This window comes from Pseudopodoces humilis, chromosome 4, assembly GCF_049639895.1.
Source record: "Pseudopodoces humilis isolate 2021_Gansu_Grassland_sample_001 chromosome 4, ASM4963989v1, whole genome shotgun sequence".
Lineage (NCBI taxonomy): Eukaryota > Metazoa > Chordata > Aves > Passeriformes > Paridae > Pseudopodoces > Pseudopodoces humilis.
Window position 1 is genome coordinate 36458091 of NC_142203.1, and position 22355 is coordinate 36480445.

The 22355-nt window shown below is 37.9% G+C and overlaps 1 pseudogene; it reads right to left on the reverse strand.

Moving 5' to 3' along the window:
* Positions 1-1623: 1623 nt before the first annotated feature.
* Positions 1624-13415, reverse strand: LOC148184487 (uncharacterized; annotated as a pseudogene).
* Between the last annotated feature and the right edge of the window lie 8940 nt (positions 13416-22355).

The window sequence follows — 22355 nt, forward strand, 5'->3', positions numbered from 1 at the left end:
CGAGCATGAAAGGGATGTTGAGGTTAAAGCCTCTCATTTCACCACACAGAGGCAGGTCCCATAATCTATCTCCAAGATACCTGTTTACTTAGATAAGGTCTGTGAAGATTATTGATGCTATTCTATGCCTATTGCAGTGTAACCACCTTCTTGAAAATTTGCTTTGGCTGTTCATAATGGAAATGGAAAAATGGAAGAACAGTTGAAGTCACTTTTAGCAGGTAAGGTAAATTCAACATGATTTTCAGGGAATCCGTTGTTTTCCTTCAAAATGAGGTCTTTTTTCCCATATGCATGTGCTTTGTTTTAATTATGTGATATCTAAACCTGTGCTTGTATGCAGTTTCTTCAAGGTGATTGGGTGTGTTGTAGTTTTAACTACCCAAATACTTCTCAGAGGTACACAATGAAAGGTCAAGAGATGATAGTCATAAATTAGAGCAGTGAAAATTCTGACTCATTATAAACAACAGCTTGTTTCTGTTAAAGGGATCAGACCATGGAATGAGGGGCCCAGAAACTGTGGAATTTCTATCTTCAGAGATTTTCAAAACTGGACAAGTCCATGAGCAGCCCTGTCTAAATCTGGAGTTAGCTCTGCTTTGAGTGCTTCAGACGTCCCCTCCTGTGTAATTTTCTCTATGAACATGTTAAGAATTTCTCTACGATCCTGTTAAGAAAATTCTAGTCCCTTAATGTCTCCATTCTGCTCCAGGGCTGAGCATCCTTCTCTGTGGAGGCAATTCTGAGCTTTCTTAAACAACTTCTGAAAACTGTTCATATAAATGCTTGACACAGAAACATGATTTTCCTATAAATAAGAAATATCAGGGAAGTGCCACCTTACAATTTTCTAATAAAGTCAAAACAGTACTAATATTAGAAAAAAACACAGTGTAAAAAGACAAATATTGTTCAGAGATATTTCAGATCATTAAGCTAGTGTCTCCCATAAATTCAAATAATACATAACTTTTGCTCTGTAGACAGCTGCTCCTTTCTTCTGCATCCTTGTAGGAAAGTGTTCACACCAACAAACTCTAGGAGCAAGGAGGATGAGGCATTGAACTGTAGGCAACCAGATTAGTTGAAGAGAAAATATGTCTTGCCTTCTGTACCAACTCTTTAATTATAAGTGCAGGAACAGTTTCATCCTTCTGCTCTGAGCTGCCTGAAACCAAAGGCTTGGGTGCACCTCAACTGATCAAGGAACATGAGATACAGAGGAAAATAAGAAGTAACACAATTAAATATACAGACATTTTAAAAGATACAGTACTAATGCAGTCAATTTGCATATGTTAAGTAATTATCTTGCTACTGGTAGCATATAATTTCAAGTTGCTGCACAAGCTTATTGAAGACACAATATCTAAATTAGAGTTTGTAATTATCTGTGAATTTCATCCAGAACCTGTTATTAATCATTACAGAATATAAGGAATATCGGCAATGGAGAGAGACAGGGACAACTGAGTGGTGATCAAAATCCAATTTTACTGTGGGTTTCATGAGCTTATATACCATACTAGGAAGGCTAGTAAATTTTTACTACAATTATTGGGTTAAACATCATGCATACATACAAACTTATCCATTTTGAAACATCTCTTCTACTTGATACAATCTTCTCTGTCACCAGATTGATCCAATCTTCTTGCAATCTTCAAAGCTCTGTTTATTTTTGCCAGTCCTGATTATCTCTTATGCTAATCATGTCCAAACTACTTTCTGACTTTGCCATATCTCCCCCTTCCTTTTCTACCAAAAATATTCCCTTAATGCCTTTATTAATTAATTTCTGCACACGTTGAAGCAAGCAAAGTATCATGATTAATAAAATTATTATCGACACATGCATACCTATCCTAAAAAAATCCTTTAGCCAAGGGTGTCAAACCCCAGCCACTAAACATGTTATCTAGTCAAGATCCAGATTCTATTCTTAATTTACACACACTATCCTTTAGTTGCTGTATGCTTCTATGAATAGACTCAGAATTATCTGTCAGATTCATACAACACATTCCATCAAAGTCTTTACACCCATGACCTTGTGCTAGAAACAAGAAATCTATTGCTGCTCTATTTTGCAAAGTAGGGTGCCTTACACTGTCAAGATCTATTAATAAGTTTGATAAGGCAGAGCTGGTGGCATTCCTCTATTTTGCAAGCCAACAAGCTACTTTATTTAATTGACTTAAAGCCTTTTTTTGCAGCCAGTCCTGGCAAAAGCAAAGAGGTCAAATTCACCTCAGTCCACAAAGACAATTTATCATCGCAGTATTCATCAAATGCATGTAAACTGCTTTGTTCTGCAGGGATATTTGTGCTGTAAAATCATGGATGCATTAGGTGTCAGCACAGTCAATCATCCCAGACTGCAGGGACCCCTTTTTATGTGTGAAGGGATAGCAGCCCAGGCCCGACCTCCACAAACCAAAAATAGTCCTGAGGGCAGCTGCAGGGGGCCATTGCTAGATTTAGAAAGACTTCCAACAGTTTAGTTACACCAAAAGGTTTGATTCTTGTACACAGGGTGATAGGGAGAAACATCTCAAGCTTTAGACTGATTCCTTCCTGTGTATTTAAATTTAACACAAAATCCATTTTCACAGAACCCAGGAGCTCTAATTCTTGGGGCTCCAAGGACGCTTCAGGAAGGTAGGGGATCCATTGATCCCATGCAGCAACGGGATTTGAGCTCTGTGCAATGCTTCTGGTATTTTTGGTGTTGGCCAATCATCTAATGGCAAGTCGACTAGACAGGCTGGAAATGGATTTTCTGGGAATGCAGTAGCTAAGCATAGGTTATCTTGTTTTGTTAAATTAGGTAGAGTTATCCAAACATTTGTTTTGGATTGGTCAACAGGCTAAGCTCTGCTAGTAAAAGCAAGCAATTCTAATAAGCTTAAGTATAGCATTCGATTAATTCCATGCTTTTTTCTTAACTATGTTGCAGCAAACACTTCTCTTTGGATTTTAGTTTACAAGCATATCTTTTAGCACACTCCCTTTTTGTCTTTTCCCAAGCTCATTCAGGGACTAGCCAAATATAAGGCACTAAGCTGTTTTGTTTGCATTCTACTTTGCAAATATAGCTATTTTTGGATTCCCTCAAAACTTCTCTCCTAAGAATAGGGAGGCTTTTCCTCGTGGCCTACTATAACTAAAAATTCAATGGCTTTATACCTTATTTGTAACTCCACATCATAACGTGATCCACACCATGTTTTTGCCAAAAGGGCTCTGCGATACCACCGATTTCCACGCTTTCTGTACTGACATAGAACCCAAGGTTCACAGTTTCGTTTACAGGTGGGATAAAAGATGTTAGTCATGAACTGTGGTTTCCGTGCGGCGCCTCCTCCTCCTCTGAGATCTTGGTAATGTCCTGGCCTCTGTTATTTGCTTGTAGGGGTTCTCGGAATGGTTTCACATTTCGGGCAGGGGTCCAGCGTGGTCCTTTCTCTAAAGAGATCCGAGCAAAGCATCTGCCCCACAGAACATGGGGAACTGACAGTACAAAAGGGTTAAGTATAGCGATTTGGCCCTCAGGTTCTGTAATTTGCACTAAGTGTTGGCTCTGCAGGCTTTAGATATTCCCACCCACACCGAGAACATCTGAGGCACAGCTGTTGATGGCCCATCACTGGGCCATTGACTTTTTGAGATAACAGTCACATCGGCTGCAGAATTAATGAGTCTTTGTTAGAGTCACTTTGCATTGGCATGTTAAGATGTAATATGTTGTGTCCACAAAATTTGCCGGACCCCTGTGGAACCAAACCTGCCTCCCTTCTGTTCAGCTGTCTGGGTGCAGATAGGGTGTCTTTAAGGGCTTTCCTTTTCATCCCTAAGCAGTTATGCGCATCTGAAGACCGGATCTTTTTCGAGACCAGAGTGCAAAGGCTGCAGCTCCTCCGCACTGCCAGAGTCAGTGTCCGCCGCATAAGCAGTAAGCCTTCGGTGCTCTGGGATCTCTGGCGGTGGGGCTGGAGGGGGTGACCGGGCTCTATCCCTGGTGCTTGTCGGAGGATGGGAGTGGGATCGGGGCAGGTTTCGGTCTGGCACAGACCCCGAGGCCGTCTCAGAGGCAGCCTCACAAGCAGCCTCACCGCCCCCCTCTCTTTTAATCGTGTCCATGACCGCCCTCCAAGCAGGGAGCATTCGCAGCTCTGGCTCATGGCCAGGGAGGGTGCCCAGGTCGTAGAGCTCAACGCCGACCTTGTCCCAGAAGTGGAGGGTGAAAAGAGAAGAAGGGGTGGCATCGGGAAATATGCATGACGCCCACGGTAAAAGTCGTGGTTTAAGATGGGGGAGCGATGCTTACCTAAAAGAGTGAGCACGGTTTCATAGACGTCTCTCTCCTTGGGCACGTTCTGTCCCACATAAGGTTCAGTTCCCCCGTCTGGCCTGTCACATCGCAGCTGATGAGGTGATGGTGGGCCCAGGTGCAGTTCTTTCACCGCCACGATCAGTTCCGAGGGTGCTCCCACTGCCGCCAGGTAGGCTGTGCTTTTCCTTATACGGCAGGCACCAATTATCGCTGATGGAGAGAGACCGGGACAACTCCGGGACCGGTCACCGAGTGGTGACCATAATGCGATTTTACTGTGGGTTTCATAAGCTTATATACCACGCTAGGAAGGTTAGTAATTTTTTACTACAATGATTGGTTAAACACCATACAAACATACAAACTTCGTAATTTTGAAACATCTCTTCTACTTGATTCAATCTTCTTCTCTGTCACCAGACTGATCCAATCTTCTTGCAATCTTCAAAGCTCTATTTGTTTTTTGCCAAGGCATCCTGATTATCAAGTCTGTAATGCTAATCAGGTCCAAAGTACTTTCTGACTGCCACAAAGGAATTATATTTTCCTCAAATCCTTGACTTCAAAAGCATCACAGTCCTGTGATAAACAGGTTTTAGTAAATGCATGAAGTCAGAGAATTGTCATGTAAGCCTGAATAATTTCAGATTTTCATTATGTACCTGTTGCCATCAGTGCAGAAAGGTTTAAATTTATTTAAGGTACTTCTATAGTGCTGAAGCAGCCCATTTTGAAAATCTGAGGCAAAAATAATTTTTCTTTTACTCTACTTTAACCAGGTGGGTCAGATGGTTTGTGAATGGATGCATTCTATGGATATCATTATTTTTGATTAAACTTCCAGGTCGTGGATGCGGGGAGGGAGGGGGATATTGTATCTTTGTTTATTTGTGTGTTGTTTTCTGTTCCTGCTATTACCAGATTACTTTGAGGAAAACAGAAAGGAAATATGTTGTGCCTTGCAGTAAGTGGATTTTTCTGTAGTGTAAGAAGCTGAAGTTACTTGGCAAATATTAATTCAAGATTTGTTTTCAGAAAGCATGGATAATGGGCTTGTTTAAATCATTCTTGAAGTGATTCAAAATCTTGTCTCTGTTCAATTCCAGTTCATATTATCTGATGATCAAAGATGGGTTCATTGCCATTAATCTAATTGTGAGATATTATGAAATATGTTGATTGTTCATTTCCCAGTTAGAGAGTCATTATAAATATTATATGTTTGTGCATCAGAAATAAAAATAAAAACTAACATTTCTTTCTTTATAATATCTTAAGCTAATTTTTTTTAAAAAATTAACAATAACTAACTGATTCTTGGACATAGGATGAGACCTAGAGCAGAAAGCTACGTAAACAAGGTTTTACCAGAAACATTTTCTTGGGGACTTCTGAGGAACAGTATATAAATAAAGATTCATTAATAGCCAAGAAAACATATGAAAGTCACATATAACAGCAATAGACAGTCACTACATACAATGTGAAATAAATATGTAAATTCAATACTGAAAATTTTACTGTTAAGGTAGGGAATTTATCTTGGAATCTCTTCTAGTCTGAATTATTCTATGGTTATATGACAGTGAGTCAGCCTATTGGGGAGATAATTTCACTGGGTATATTTAAATTGCAATACTAAATTCTAGAGAAAACTTGAGGCTCTTGCAGATGAATACCTCTGAAGAACAGAGTTTAGTGACAGAGAAATATCATCCTAATATGTGTGATCTGCATATTATTTACATACAAGTATCTAAACTTTAATATGTATGTGGACATTATTAATAGCGAATTAATAATCTGTGTGAAGCAAAGTTGTTTTTTTTTCTCTTTTAAGCTATCTGCTGACTCCTGCTTTCAGAAAACCTTTGCTTATTTCTCGGATACTCTCCCAGTGTCTTCTGGTCCTTTTATTTCTAGTTAGCCTAGAAAAGACAAACTACATCTATACAATATAAAGCTTTGCTGAACTTTTCAGCACGTTGGAAATAGATATATTAACTAGCATGAACTGATACATTTATTAGTATATAATATTCGTATCATAGCTATGTAATTTCCATGTACATAACTAATATACTAATACCTGTGTAATAAGCTCAGGTGACTTAGTAGGTAGTTTAAGCATTCTAGAAGTCAAAGTTATAGCAGGAGAGGTTCAAAAAGGTGGAGTGATGGGTCCTGCCCTTGGGTCACAACAACTCCAGGCAGTGCTACTGGCTGGGGTCAGAGTGACTGGAAAGCAGCTCAGTGGAAAAGGACCTGGGGGTGCTGGTGAACAGTGGCTGAACATGAGCCAGCTATGACCAATTGGCCAATGGCATCCTGGCCTGTATCAGCAACAGTGGCCAAGAAGACCCAGGGCAGTGATTGTCCCCCTGAACTTGGCACTGGTGAGACCACACCTTGAATCTTGTGTTTAGTTCTGGGCCCCTCCGTCCAGGAAAAACACTGAGGGTCTGCAGCATGTTCAGAGAAGGGCAGCAGAGCTGGGGAAGGGTCTGGAGCACAAATCCTGTGAGGGCAGCTGAGGCAGCTGAGGGTGTTTATCCTGGAGGAAAGGAGACTCAAGCATCATCTTTCTGCTTTCTGAAAGGAGGTTGTAATTCAGTGGGGGTTGGTCTCTTCTGCCAGGTAACAAGTAACAAAACAGGAGGAAATGGCCTCAAGTTGTGCCAGGGAATATTTAGACGGGATATTTGGAAAAATTTCTTCACTGAGAGTTATCAAGCACTGGTACAGGCTGCCCAGGAAAATGGTTGTCACCATCTCTGGAGGTATTTAAAAGACATGTAGATGTGGCAGTTAAGGATGTGCTTTTGTAGTGAACTTGTTAGTGTCACATTGATGGTTGAACTGAATGATCTTAAAGATCTTTTCTGACCTAAATGCTTCTATGATTCTAAATTATAGTTGAGAGATCGTATCTTTGATAACAGCTTTAAAAACAAAAGCTTCAAATACACCTCTGTCTCTTAAACTTACCTTCATTTACATGCCATTTGTAATCTATACTATGTAGTCAATAGGGTACTTTGAGTTAACAATAGTATCCAATCCCTTCCATTAGTAGCAGATCAGTACTTCATCTTAGAAAAATTTTTTTAAAAGTAGGTGTTGGCATGGGATAGCATCATTATTTGTGTTGTGTAAGAGTACTCACTGCAAACACATCCTCATTGTCTCATTGCTTCCCAGAACAAAATACAGAACTATCTGGCCAGGTTTATTGGATTTTCACCACAGTAGTAAGAAGATGTACTATTTCCGTGGCTGACATACTGAACTTCTACCCCCTTTTCAAACGAATGTAAGTTTTATATCAATGTGTCTTTTAATAATTAATAATTTTCGATCTACAAGCTGAGTAATGTGGCCAACAAATTCATATGTTGCAGGAAAGTAATCTTCTTACCCCTAGAATAGAGAACTACTCTTATAATTGTATTAATGAGAAACAATTTTGTCAGTTCACAGTTATTTTTTGTGCCTCTTTTTTAAAAGTGTAATAACTGTAGAGATAATTGTAGAGTTGCACTGTTATTGAATTACAGAGGGTTAGTTGCTTGAATCAATCATCAAGACTCAAGTAAGGAACAGCCTATCTATAATATGGGGAGATCTGAGAAGTTTAGTTTATTTGAAAAACAAGGTCTCAATTACTACTACTTGATTCCATTTTTGTATTCAGCAGTTGTTCGATGATAACATGAAAAAGAACTGTTGAAATTTCAGTAAATTATTCAGTAAAAATGCAATGAGAAGGACTGGAAAGGTGTTTGGATTCAACTCATACTCCATTTTCTCAGGAAGGGCCTAAAGGCCTGGAAAGGGCTTACACAACAATGAAAGTTTGTGACCAGTGAAATTGCACAGCTTCTACACTCAAGATGTCCACAGACTATTGGTAAATTCAATAAATATGACAAGTCTACAGGCTGTCACTTTGCTAGGCAGTCAAAAATTAATCTGAACTTGAAAAAAAATAAAAAAAACAAATGGCAAATATCCTATTCACATCTTTCATTCTCGGAAGATGCTTCAGGTCTGGTTCAAATTAAGTTGAAGCAGTGCTGTTGCTAACTGGTCCTGCCTTTTTTTACCCTTTTGATGTGCACTCCTACTGATTAGCCTGTGTTGGATCTAGTGACAGCAAAGTTGTGTGGTGAGTGGGAGCTGCCTTTCCACTGAAAATATATCTGTACAAAATACAAAATGGGATTTTTTATTTGGGTCAGCATACTGGCAAGGGTGGGGAGGAGATAAAAAGAAAAACAAATGGTTGGACTGCTCCTTCTGACAGCAGCTGTGTAGCTGGTTCATTTAACTCCAAAACTGCACGAAGAGAAGAATGAAAAAAAAATCTTTTTAGTCAATATTTTGAATAAATATATATTCACCAATGTGTCTTTTATTACAGTATGCTGAGTTTAAAGGAGAAAAAAGTATTTGTGTCCCAGAGCAAATATTCTTAACAGTATAGAGTGCTGCAAAAAACCATATAAGTAACTTGACCTAATTATGATCAGTCCACTCTGGATAAGAAGCCTAAGAGATGAATCAAGGTGGTGAATAATGAGACTTATGTTTTTCTTGGATTGGATTAACCTTGTTTATCTGTAAAGAATTGTTATTAGCTCTTAGACATTTAACCTAATTTAAAAACTGATCTGCACAATTTGTAAATTCCAAGTTCCAAGATGTAGACATATCTAAAATATAGTTGCTTCAGACAAGATTCTAAGGAATTACATCTATCTGAATACAAAAATGCCTGTTTTTGATGTTTTCAACAGTTGCACTAGGAAAAACATAATATAAAGGAAAAGTACACAATTTTTGAATATTTATTTGCTTGGTTATTTAATTTACCTAGCACATCAATCCAGCATGGTATAATCTAATCTAAATGCTATTATAATTTTGTAATTGCACCTAGATAAACATACACATATTTCAAAACAAATAAATTAAGACCCCACATACCAAACTGTCGGGTCTCACATTAAGGGTATGGGATTTCAGAAGGAAATAATACCCCTTGAGTTCCAGCTGGCCTTCAGAGATCAGAGGGCCTGGGTGTGGCCTGATTATAACCAATTTAGCACTGCAAGTTAGGTCGAGTTCAAAAGAAGAATTTGAAGCATAGGTGCAGTTTACCAGTCCATCACTATAGGTCTGGTTGCACTCAAAAAATTGATGTGCACAATTCAGATTCACAATAATAAGGTTTATTGAAGCAACAGAAGAACACGCTGAGGATTGCCAGTGATAAAAGCACTGAGAACACTGAGTGTTAATATATGTCACATCTGAAATTATCGTAAGAGATATTCTAATAGTGATGTGTATATATATGAAAATTAATATTCTCGGTGTGCAACAATACAATACAATATAATAAAGCTCACCTCAAGGCATTCCTTCAGGAGAGGAGAAAGAGGAGACACACAATCTTTCAATTGCTGCCAAGCAGACAGAGGTACTTTTCCCCTCGACTGGTATCTTCTTCCTCCAGAGGTTTTCTTCCCCTCCACACGTTTTCCCAAGTCCAGCCTTTTCTGCCCTGAAGCCCACCTTGTGTACTATAAATTTTGGCCTATCCCAAAGGGATGGAACAATCACATATTTTGGGTTGGGTTTGTTGGCTTTGGTCATACATGCATTGTACAGCTCATGTTCTTCATTTGCATCGCAAAGGATGTTTAAGTTAATCTGTTAATGGGGCCTGATGAGAGCCTCGGTTACTTTTAGTCAGGATTAATAGCTGACAAAAGAGGTAGAACAAACACTTCGGTCCACCTTCACATACTGAGATTGCAGCAAAGGCTGACTGACCCTCTTCAGAGAGTCTGTGTGCTTATCCTTATCTCCTTAATGAACCAGGGCTTTTCTTTCCTGGTGAAGGGAGTGTGACAATTAGCTGGTACACGGGTGTGGTATTTTTCCGTGCCTCACTGAAACAACATCGAGCAGGAGGCTCCACTCCAGAGATCATTCTATTGTTAAGCTTAGCTTGAGCCAGATGTGCAAGATAAGCAAATGGCCCAGCTCAGGTTTTCCTCAACCAGCCTCATCAATTCTTCACCTGTCTTAAAGCAATATTGTACAATTCTGATTATTTACCACACTGGGGAACAGATTTTATAACCACACCAGAAATCTATCAAGATAGTCGGATTTTCATTTACTGCAGAACTCATGTTTATATTTTGTCTGTTCAAATTAATTAATGCTAAAAGCAAATGATTCAAAAACTTGCAGATAAACCATCCTGCCTTGAAACATGTCAGGATTGCTTCTGGTGTGTAATTACTTTAATGGCCCAGAAAATAAATAACAGTTCAGGTGATGTGATAAGCAAAGTATCAAATCTCTTGCTCCTTTATCCTAATAGCACTGTGCTGTACTCAACATGGAACATTTTCGTAAAACATTAGTATTAAGAGTTACAAATACAATGTCTTTTCCAAGTACTGCAAAAAAAGGATAAATGGGATCAAGAGGTAATACACTGTACTTTGTCTTGTATGGCTGCCAGAGGCCCTCTCTGCTGCTCTCTCACTCCTCCTCAACCGGACAGCAGGAGGAAAGAAGAGGGAAAAGTTCATTGTCTGAGATAAAGGCAGTTTAACCAGAAAACTAAAAGCTGCACATGGAAACAAAGCAGAAAAGAGGAATTGTTCACTACTTCCCATTATCAGGCAGATGTCTGTCCATTGCCTTGGAAGCTAGGCCTCAGCTTATGTAGGGTTGCTTGGGAAGACCAGCACCATAACACCCTCTGCTTCTCCTTTTCCACAGTTTGATTGCTGAGTGAGAGGAGTCCAACTTCCATAAGCTGGAGACTGTTGTCCCTGAAATTCTTGCCCCTCTGCAGCTTTCCCTCCTTCTGTGGTACTTGAAGGCTGTTAGAGAGACAACCTTGGTGCTGCTCAAGCACTGATCAGCATACTGTTCTTACCGCAAAAGCAAAGCTTAGCACTATAAAGGCTGCTCTGAGAAAAACAGCTCCATCTCATCCAGACATTGTACATACATACTCTTCCTTTTCCTTCTGTCCTACATTTTAAGTGTCTACATAGACAAAGTTTGATTTGAAATATATATATATTATTCAGTGTATATTTGTGTAGTATATTTGTATATTTGTGTAGTGTACTTGAAAAATTACGTGTTTTGAATAGTGCATAAATACTGTTTACAGATGTGTAAAATTTGAAGTCTTTGGTGTTACTGAGAAATGTGTAACATCAAAAGTAAGATGAAAATTCCAGCTTTATGAAATAAGTTAACTCATAGTTAACTTAGTTAACTTTCATAATTTAACTTATTAAATAAGTTAAATAAGTATAGACAACCCAGAACTCTCAACTTCACAGTCCCTTTTCCAGCTAAAAGGACAATTTTTCTCAAACAATAAAACTACTTGCCATGTAATTTTATTCTGGATAGGATATGTTTATGTCAGCAAGTTACTTACGTATCAGTATTGAGAAATTAACTTTGTAGTAAAATTTGAATTTATTAAAAGGACTGACAGAAATAATGATAAAGAAATGATATAATTTCCAGTGTCAAACAATAAGATGTCCCTGAAATCCTAACTGATTCTATGAACATAATAGTCTGTTAGTCAAGGCTAAAACTTGTCATTTTTTTCCTCTATTGTTATATCAGACTTTCTCTCCTACATTATTATTAATGTATTCAGCTTTCCATGAAAATGGCTACCTACACCTGAAGATCAATTTGCAAAATTCAGCTATTCATATTGCACACTCTTTGTGCCACCTTCTGCTTTTCCTGTCAAACATTTGTAAACAAAGTTTTGCTTTATTCCATTTCTACCACTTGAGAAACCAAGTGCGAAATCTAGCAAAAGCTACAAACATAGCTAGGTGTAGCTTAGGGTGATGGACGCATTTTGTTTTAATGCTTAAGTAGATATATGAATGCAAATTCCTTCCTGATTGGTCTCACACAGGGCCTAAAGGGCCAAGTGCCACTGTGGAAGAAACAAGTGAGAAATCAAGATGTAGTTTACTTAGATGGCAGCAGATGAGGTATTATTTGGGAAGTATTAAAGACTCAGATATAGGTAAACACAGAAATAACTTGATTAAAAAGGTGGTGGAATGACATAAAAACTAAAGAAGGCTGCAAAAGAAAAATGTGTCTGCCAAGAACAAGCTAGTTACAGCATAATGTTTTTTCTCAGACAAATTTTCTGCAGTTCAGTGAAAAACATTTAGAAAAATAGAGAAAAAAAAAATTAATGTTGTAACACAACAGAAAAGTGATCCAAGTGATTTAAACTACTAACAAAGTGATACTGAAGTGTATTTTAGACTATTCTGAAATGGCATGAGTGAAGTAGTAAAGGGTAGCTCTAGGGAGATCAAGTTTTAGGTGACTGTCAAGCAGATTTCCATTGGTAATCACTGGAGAGAGCTTCTCTATCACTGAAATTTTCAGAGGGGCTTTTGTTTGTCTAACTCTTTGACTGCTTTCACCATGATTCAGGCAAAAATATCTACAGGTATTGTGGCTTGACGGCAAAAGTATCGATGAACTTCATGGTGAAGCTTTTTTGGAGTGTTTTATTTTACATAACTGAAATAGTTGTCCTTGTTAGGAATGGATACAATAGTGGTCCCAAATGCCAGATAAAATTAGATTTTATATATATATACATACACATATATTTTTATTTTTTTTATTTATATATATCTGTGTCTATATGTATGCTGGAAGCCAGCTGGCTGTTTGAAAAAAAGGAGGGCCTAGTATAAAAATGAAATCCTTGTAAGTTTTTACACAAACATCAGAAAACAGAAGAACCCAAATATACAACTTCTGTTATAAATTGGAAGAGAAGCAATATTTACCACTTGAATCCAGATTTGTTGTGAAAAAACATACAGCAAAAGGACCAAATTATCAATCCTCCATTCAAATATTATTCTTTGGGTTAGTCATTAAATCTGGAAAGCCATCAGAGACACAGGGAGATACAGATTCATATATGTATATGCTGATCTAAATTACCTGCTCTTTGATCCAATGACATCTTTCGCGTTTAAAAATATTAGAACCTTAAAATATTCCTATTTGTTTCACAGGTCCTACAGCTGTTCTGCCTTTTCTGTGGTATATACATGCTGTTGAGCAGAACAACTCTATCAATGCTTTTGTGGTGTTCTTTATCTAATTACAGCCTTGCCCATTCTTTTTCATGAGAAGAGTTTGAGTATACCTTGTCACTAACTCCAGAGTGATCAAAGCACGTCTAGGGATTGTGGAGAAATTGAAAAGCCCTAACAAGAAGCATCCTTATAAATGAAAGTAAGGCACAGGATTTAGGTGGAAGTTGCTGAGAATATTTTGCATGAAATATGCTGAAAGTAGTAGACACACATTTCACATTGTTGTGAGAAATCAAGAGGTTTCAGATGCTTTTGAATATCAACCAAGGAGCACAAAGGACAACTGCAGCTCATGTCTTCTATTTTAAAGCTGGGAAAATAATATTCAGTTTTTTTTTTTTTTATAAGCAAGTACTCACGGCTGCATGCTAATTCAAATACAAGCTTTCATAAAATACATATATATATAGCACGAAAACAACACAGAAATAAGATACAATGTAATACTATTAAAATGAAGAAAGTAGTCAACCAGATTTACTGAGTAAAATCCTGGCTCAGTGTTAGATTTGGGAATTTTGCCTAAGATTTTAATGAGTTGAAAATTTCACTATTTGCATTCTATGGTAGAAGAGAAAGTGAAATAAGATTAAATTTAATGAAAGAAAGGATACTTATACACATATTCAGCTCACATGTAAATTCAGATGGCTATGATTTAATGTATATTAAATAATAATATATTAATATAACATATTAATTACAATACAATAAAATCACATAATAATGTAATAATATATTAAATATATTATTATATTATACATAATAATTATAGTGAATATATAATGAATTATTAAAATAATTAGAATAATAAACATGTATTATCATTTATCAGAATAATAAAAAAATTAATGAAGCTGTAGATTTATGTGTATTTTATCTTATTTTATACCCATATTTAGGGGATAAAACCAAAGCAAACTCGGGTTGATGACTTTCTGTGGCAACAGTTTGTTTCAAGTGTGGTATGAGAGTCTGGAGATTGAACAAGGATTAATATTGAAAGGAAATGTAGCAGGAATTCTGATAATCACCCTTTGTATTCAAGGATGCTTTTCGTAAGGAACACATGTGCAGATGTGAATAGAATATCATAGCGAGTAATTTTTGTCTAAGTGGATGGATATTGTGCTTGAGTATGCTTCTGTCAAGCCCTGGAAAATTATTCATTTAAATAATCTGCCCATTTTAAGACATTTTTTCAATGTGAATAGAGTCCTTGTACATGATTCACAAATGGCTACTAGTTTACTAGCTGCAGGATGATGACAGCATGAGCAGAACACACAAATTTTCTTCCTAGCTACACTGTTCCTTCCCTAAGAGTTTATTTTCTTTAATCTGCTATTGTTTTGACAATATGCCATTATCCTTCAACATAAAAACTTCAGAGAAAGAGTGATTTATTTGTCCACAATGATTCAGTGGTCCTTAAAAAAGGACAGTTTCATCTTTGGCAAAGAAAAAGAAAATTATTTAGCTTAGAATTTAGCTAGAACAACAACAACAACCCCCCTACTTCAACCCCAAGAGTTCCTAATGAGCTAGGAAGTATTAGGAAGAAAAGGAGACCTCATCCACTGCCTTGTCAGGAAAGGAGACTAAAGAGGTGGAAGCCAAGGAATCCATATGTGAGGCCTGTAAAAGAGGAGAGGGAGGTACCAGCTCCATTTTGGCCAGCTTCCTGAGCAGTACCACAGACCCCCCCCAAGCAGAAACACTACAATGAGCGTGTGTTGTTGCAAGTGACTTACTTGCTTTCTCCTTGTTCTCATGAGTTAATAGAGCGTGCTTCCCCCTTGGCAGAGCTAGACAGCATTCTTATATCACACCTTGCCTTTTTTTGGACCTTCTAGCAATGATTTCAGGTGCTGGACTAGTAATGGAGGGCAGCTTAGTATTCCACCAATTTAAGTAGGATTTCCACTCTTTTCTTCCCAAGATCATGCCACGGACATAGTTCGCATCACTGAAGTAGGCTTCCCATAGCTTTACAATGATGATTGCATTTTACTTAAAACATTAGGAGCGGTCAAACATAGATTACTGGTGAAACACCCAGTAAACTGAAGAATCCCCTGCTCTGACTCAGGCTCCTTCCTGAATGTGCTGTAGAGAGACACCTGAGATCAGACTATCCTCATTCTGCTTGGCATCTACAGCAACACCCAGCTGTGTGCCTGGGGTGACTTCATCCACATCACTGCTTGCCCAGTGACTTGGTTCCTTTGTGATCTTTTGCTTCTAAACCAATTCTCCTGGCTGAAGGACAGCCAGCACACTTCTTCTAGGAGAGGACCATGAGGATTCATGATTCTTCATTGTTAGACTGGTTCTTTGCTCCCTTGAGCACCAGCACAACTGGAAACAAAGCATCAACAAAACAAATAAACAAGCAACATGCAAACAAACAAACAAACAAACAAGAATACTTGAGAAAAATAAAAGCCTTGGGGATAAAAAAGAAGGGAAGCCAAGTGGAGCATATATACACAGTACGTTCATGATTCATAAAAAATGAATGAGTATCTTTTTAAAAAGTTATCATATTCTAGAAATCATTGCAATAAATCTGGGTAATAAGTCATTAGCATATAAGGAACTTTTCAAACTCAGGAGAAGTCTGTTTAAATATTTCTTTTCTCTTCTGTCTACATTTATGAGAAGGTCTTAGTAGCAGTAATCTTCCATGTTTTAGTTACAACCTAAAGAGATGTAAAAATTACATATTAAACATGCCTGATCCTTAGCTCCAAAAGTTTATTATTGTCTTGAATAAATACATAGATTTGTTAACTTTTAATTTCCAATTTATATATTTTTCTCACCTTTAATTTATAAAGTATCTATGACTTTTACAAGTTAAGGAACAGCAGTGTTTGGAAAATAGCTCAGAGACCACTTTGAACTATCAAGAAAGTACCTGTGAAGCATGAGATTGTCACATTGATAAAGCTCAAATACTGGAATAGGGTGCTGGAGAAAAGCAGAATAGAAGTGAGAGGGACAGACAAAGTTCTGAGTTGCTGGGTACAGAAACATTTAGCGGAGAATACTGCAAGGAAAAGCGAGCGTGTAGTGTTAGTCATCATCACACCTCTGTGGAAGAGCCTCTTTCCACACAGAAGCAGTAAAGGCTGGGTCTCATTACAGCAACAGTAGGAAAAATTGCAATCTTGAAAGGTAAAGTTACAAGTGGATATAATGGCAACAGGCACCCAGCAGACTTGAGGAGCCTATCTAATAGAAAAGTGTTCTCATTAGACAGAGGCAAAGTTACTTCTGCAGAACAGTTATTTCTCCACTTCCTACGCGTCTTCAGTGTGCAAATTTAATGATTCTTCAGAATGAGTCATGCAAATATGAGGAAATAGAGCATCACTTTTGCAAGAGCATGGAATAAACATTCAGCAGCAAACGCTTTTGCAGGAATGCTGGAGTCCTGTGAGCAAAAGAAAGCCCCGAGAGGAGGATGAGTGTGAATTCATGGGGATGTTACTGACTCTCACAGCTGTGCCTCTTTTGTCTTGGAGGTGAAGGTGTAATGAGATACAGTGCCTGTCAGCACAGGGAAGTTCATGCTGAAGCCACTGTTTTAATGGGATATAAAATTAAACATTGGAACAAATATGAGACAACACACATCTGAAGACATAATAACTCATTTCAAGGTTAGATGCAGGACTCACTATGTGGAGCCTCTGGCTTGCTTGATTCAGTGAGTCAGCCTAATTGCTGATTAATTAATTCTGATATTTTAAGTGAGTGTACTGTTGCTCTTTGGCACATGAAAACAAAAGTAAAACAAAACCAAAACAAAACCAAAACAAAAACAAAGAAAAACCCAAACAAACAAAAGAAGGAAACAATAAACTCCTCAGAAAAGCCAGGAAAGAAAACACAGCCATAGAGGAGTCTGCAGAAAAATTGTTTGCTAAAAATACGTAAATCAAGGACCTGAATCCTGTCTGTATGCACTCTGCTGCTCTGGTATACATTGGTGAGCTACAGAAAGAGAGCCATAAACCAAGTGGAGACCACCAGGGAAGCTGAGATTCCAAAGATAGTGCATCATTCCTGTACCTCCCAGTGGTTTGTTTGGTTGGTTGGTTTGTTTTGAGGTTGGTTGATTCATGGGCCATAGTGAGCCTTGCATCTTGACCACAGCTGAGATGTTTCTGTCACTGTGACCCAAGGAAGGGGTTTTCATGGACAAGACACTGGCCACCCTAGTTTGCAAGTGTCTCCAGAACAAATGCATTGAAATTAGAGGAAATACAGAATTTTTGTCTCTAAACAGAAAATTTTAATCAGATTCTGGAAAACTGGGGTTTCGATGGAAACAAGATTCCTGAGAAGTTATTACAATGAACCCCAAAATATCAGTTTGGGGTTCTCAAACTACATAGCTCCACTTTGTACCAACTCCCTGTTATGGGATATGTCCCAAACTGACATATCTTAAGAAAGAGCTATCAAGTAGGGTCATCTGGAGGATTTTAAGATGTCTGAGAAAAGGAAGATTGAAGACTTCTGGAGAGGATGTTTTGTTTCATGATCATTTTCTGCAGGGGAATGGGGAGAGATGACAGGCCAACATAATCCCACTTAATTCCTGAGAATTCTTCCCTGATTAGTCACACTCCAGTCCAGGGAAGGGTCTCCTGCTTCTCCCTTTGTGAAACAAAGGGAGATCATGACTGTTACCTGAAAAGTGATAGCAGTGTATGCTCCTGTGCAAATGCACATACATTCCTTCTCTTTATCTTCTAATTCATGGATTAAATGTGACTGTAAGAATCAGTGTGGACAGAAGTAAAAAAGAGCTAAATACAGCTGACAACTACTGATACATAAGTAATATATGAGTATTATAGCAGTTTGTCATACAGTTGAAGGATTAAAGAGAATTTCAAAATTATACATGACAAAATTTCACACTTACATATACAAAATTAAACCAATCTAATGTCTTCAACTAGTACCAAGTCCTGTACCACTGTAGTCAATGAAAGAAACCTCATTTAAATTATTAACATCATTTTAGTTATCTAAGTTAAACAAAACCAGATTTTCTGCTCCCTCAAATCAGTTTAATTTAACTGTGAGAACTAAATTAGTCTTTATGTTGACTGTGTTAAGGCCCCTTGTTAACTGGCAGAATCATAATCTCATTATATGTCTCAGTGTTCATAAGAAATACAGAAATAAGATTTCCAAATACAGTTCTGAATGCAGGAAAAAACCTCCCTATCTACTTCAAAAATACAATACTTTTTATAAAAATGTAGTTTTTTATAAAAACTATAAATAAACCCCATAGTCTTTTACATCCTGTGCTTCAACAATTTTTCTCCTTACTTTTTTAAAAGCGGGAATGGTTTAGCCTTTTTTTCTTTCAAAAATGAAAATACTTTAAAATAAAAGAAACAAACAACAACCCAACCTCCCCCCCAAAAAAAAAAACCCCAAAAAAAAAAAGTAGCTGCTTTTTTTTTTTTTTACTGCTTAGAAGAATTGTATCTTAGAAGAATTGTATCTGATGAATGGATGTGTGGATTTTATTTGAAACTGCAGTTAATCAGGAGCTCTGACTCAAGTTTCTGTCATTGTCCTAACAGAAGGAAAGCTGGGTCATTGAGATTCTTTATTATGGCAGAGTCTTATCTGGATGAAGGACTAATAAACTTTTTCTGCTGCTTCTGCTGTTTTCAATCATTGCTTTCACAAAATTTTTTTGAAAATTAGTTTTTAAAATGTTAATAAAAACTTAATTTTGTTATAGATACATAGTATAATATTGGCTTTTACAAATATTAAGATGAATGTTACATGTATAATATTAAAATCGCTTTGTTGTATAGATATAGTTTTTATTTCTACTGTTAGCCAAAATTAGACATAGTGGAAATAGCTGATACAGTATGCTTGAACTGTCTGCTTGGCTGAGACAACATCCAATGAAAATATGATGACCCCACTGATGGCATGCCAGTTATCAACACCTAGCATCTGTGGAGAGAATGGACCAAGGCCCAAGCTGAAGGTGGTAAAGAAGATAGACACACCCTCTGCTCTAAAACAGGGGGACTCAAGGAGTGGCCATGCAAAACAGTTCTTGGAATAGTTTGGATATGCATAATTGTTTATGAATATGCAACAGGCTGATGCAATGGAAATGGTATATAGAGGCTGTTTGCAAAACAGCAGGTGTGCTCTTGGCTGAATGTCAAGCACCTGGCCCTTTTAAACCTTTGCTTTATTGTCTTTGTCTCCTATTGTCTTTTTTATTAAGTCCTTTAAAATTTACCAGGAAAGTGAACATTGTTTTTCACAATTTGAATAAGCCAGTGGGTCCAAAATTTGTGGTAACAAGATAGACAGATGGGCTTGTAAAAAAGTATACAGACTAATTAGTAAGTATGGTTTCCATAGATAATCATTAAAAAATCACCTCATGTGATCGCTTTTTTGGCTATGAAAAAATAATTCAGCTGAAAACCCCTCATTTCTTTGAGAGATATTCTTCTGGAAAAAGGAATCAGCTAGCTCTTGCTCCAACCTTCAGACTTGATGTGGGGACAAAATTGACAAGAGAAATGAGCTGATGCATGGTATTTGAATGTTGTGAAATTATAATTACTCAATTATGTTCAAATGTGTTTCTTAGTATTGGAGGTCTTAGAGAAACAATGGATCTTTGGCTGAGAAGCAGATTACTTGATAAAATTAATGCTACTCTCACCCCTCAGTTCAAAAGATTTGTCACTTGCATTTTTTGTGTCATCACATGAAGCGGCTTTCTCAGACTTTTTTTAAGAAGCTCTTGGCGTGTAGGCAGAAACATAGAAACATGTTTAAATGTTTCTGTTGTGTCTATGTTTCTAAATGTGTGGTTTATCAGTCTGGTGTCTTTTCTGAAACAGTACTGTTTGCAACAGTGATAAACATGAGGCAAGATTTAAGGGGGCTTAAATTGGAAAGAGCCCAGACACATCCTTTTTTTCAAAACTGACAGTTTGTAAAGAAGTGTTAGTCTTCCAGGATTTAAATTTGAAAACCTGTGAGAAGCTTATAGGACCGTAGAATAATAGAGAATCTCTATTTAGAATGGACCCATAAAGCTCATTAAATCCCTGTTCTCCACAGGACGATCCAAGACTAGATCATAAATGCAGCTTCCATTTCTTGAGGTTCTACTGCTGCTCACCAGAGAGGGGAGATCAGCACAGCCCCTGCACTGCCCACCTTGAGGAAGTTGTAGATGGCTATGGGACCACCCCTCTGCCTTCTCTTCTCCAGGCTAATCAAACCAAGTAACCTCAGCTGCTCCTAGTAAATCTTGCCCTTGAGACCTCCCACCACCTTGGTAATTCTCCTCTGCGCTCCTTAGTAGCTTAATGTCCTTCTCACATTGTGGCACCCAGAACTGCCCAGAGCACTGGAGGTGAGGCTGCCCCAGGTCAGAGCAGAGCAGGATCAATCCCCTCCCTTGCCCAGCTGGTGATGCTGTGCCTGATGCCTCCCAGGACAGGGTTGGCCCTCCTGGCTGACAGGGCACTGCTGGCTCAGATTGGATTTGCCATCAGCCCAACATCTCCCACTCCCATCTCTTTCTGCAGGGCTGCCCTCCAGGGTCCAGTCCCCTAATTTGTATGTATAAACAGGATTACCTAGCCCCAGGGGGAGAATCTGGCACTAGCTCCTGTTAAATTTCAAATGGTTGGTGATTGCCCAACTCTCCGGGTGGGTCTCTCTGTACAACCTCTCGGCCCTGGAGGGAGTCCATGGCTCCTCCTATTTTAGTATCACTGGCAAACTTAGGTATGTACATTTGCCTTCTGCAGCCAGGCTATTTATAAAAACACTGAAAAACACTGACCCTATTATTGAGCCCTGTAGAACCCTGCTGGTGCCTGAGCACCAGCCTGTTGTAACCCCATTTACTAAAACTTGGTGAATCTGGCCTGTTATAATGAAATTAGACAACTAGGTCTATTGAGTTAACAGCAATTTAATAACAAAAAAAAGAAATTATACAATTTAGTGAATTGATTAGCAATTTGGTATAAAAGGAATACAATTTAGTAAAAGAGTGCAATTTAGTGAATATATTCATATATATATATATATAATTTACCATTAATTACGTTTGATTAAAGCAGAAGCAAAATCAACTGGGTAAGGAGAGGGCTTCTCACCCTACCTCACCTACAAAACAAAGTAATTCAAACTAAACTCATAAACTATATGTTTATACATATTCATTAATGTTTCCTGTAAGTTTCCTCCCACTTTCAATTCTTTAATTTTATGTCACTATTCTTCATGGCACATGCCTCACTTGTTGCTAGGGGGTCTTCAGACTCCTTTTGGTGGGCTTTGGTTGAAGGCTTACCCTCGTTGTCATCTGGATAGCCTTACAGGCTGCATGTGTGTGCCAAGTGTTGTGTTATGTAAGTAAGCATTGAGTTCCACTAATTAGTCTTACATTTCATAATTTCAGTCCCTATGCCTAAAGTCATTCCAACTTTGTCCATCTCAAGGTCGATTCTGTCTTGAGACATTACTTATCTTAAAACTACATCCTGTATCCTATCTTTAATACATAACATCTGTAAAGGGGTTTATCTGCCTTGTAACACTAATTCCCTTTATTGCTTTATAATAATAACTTTGTAAATAGTTACAGTTTAGTTAGCACGAATCATCTCCATTTATCGCATGGCCTGTCAGCCATTTGTTCACCTGGTGTATTGTGGACTTGCCTAGTTAATTATCCCACAGTTTATGATGTTAGATGG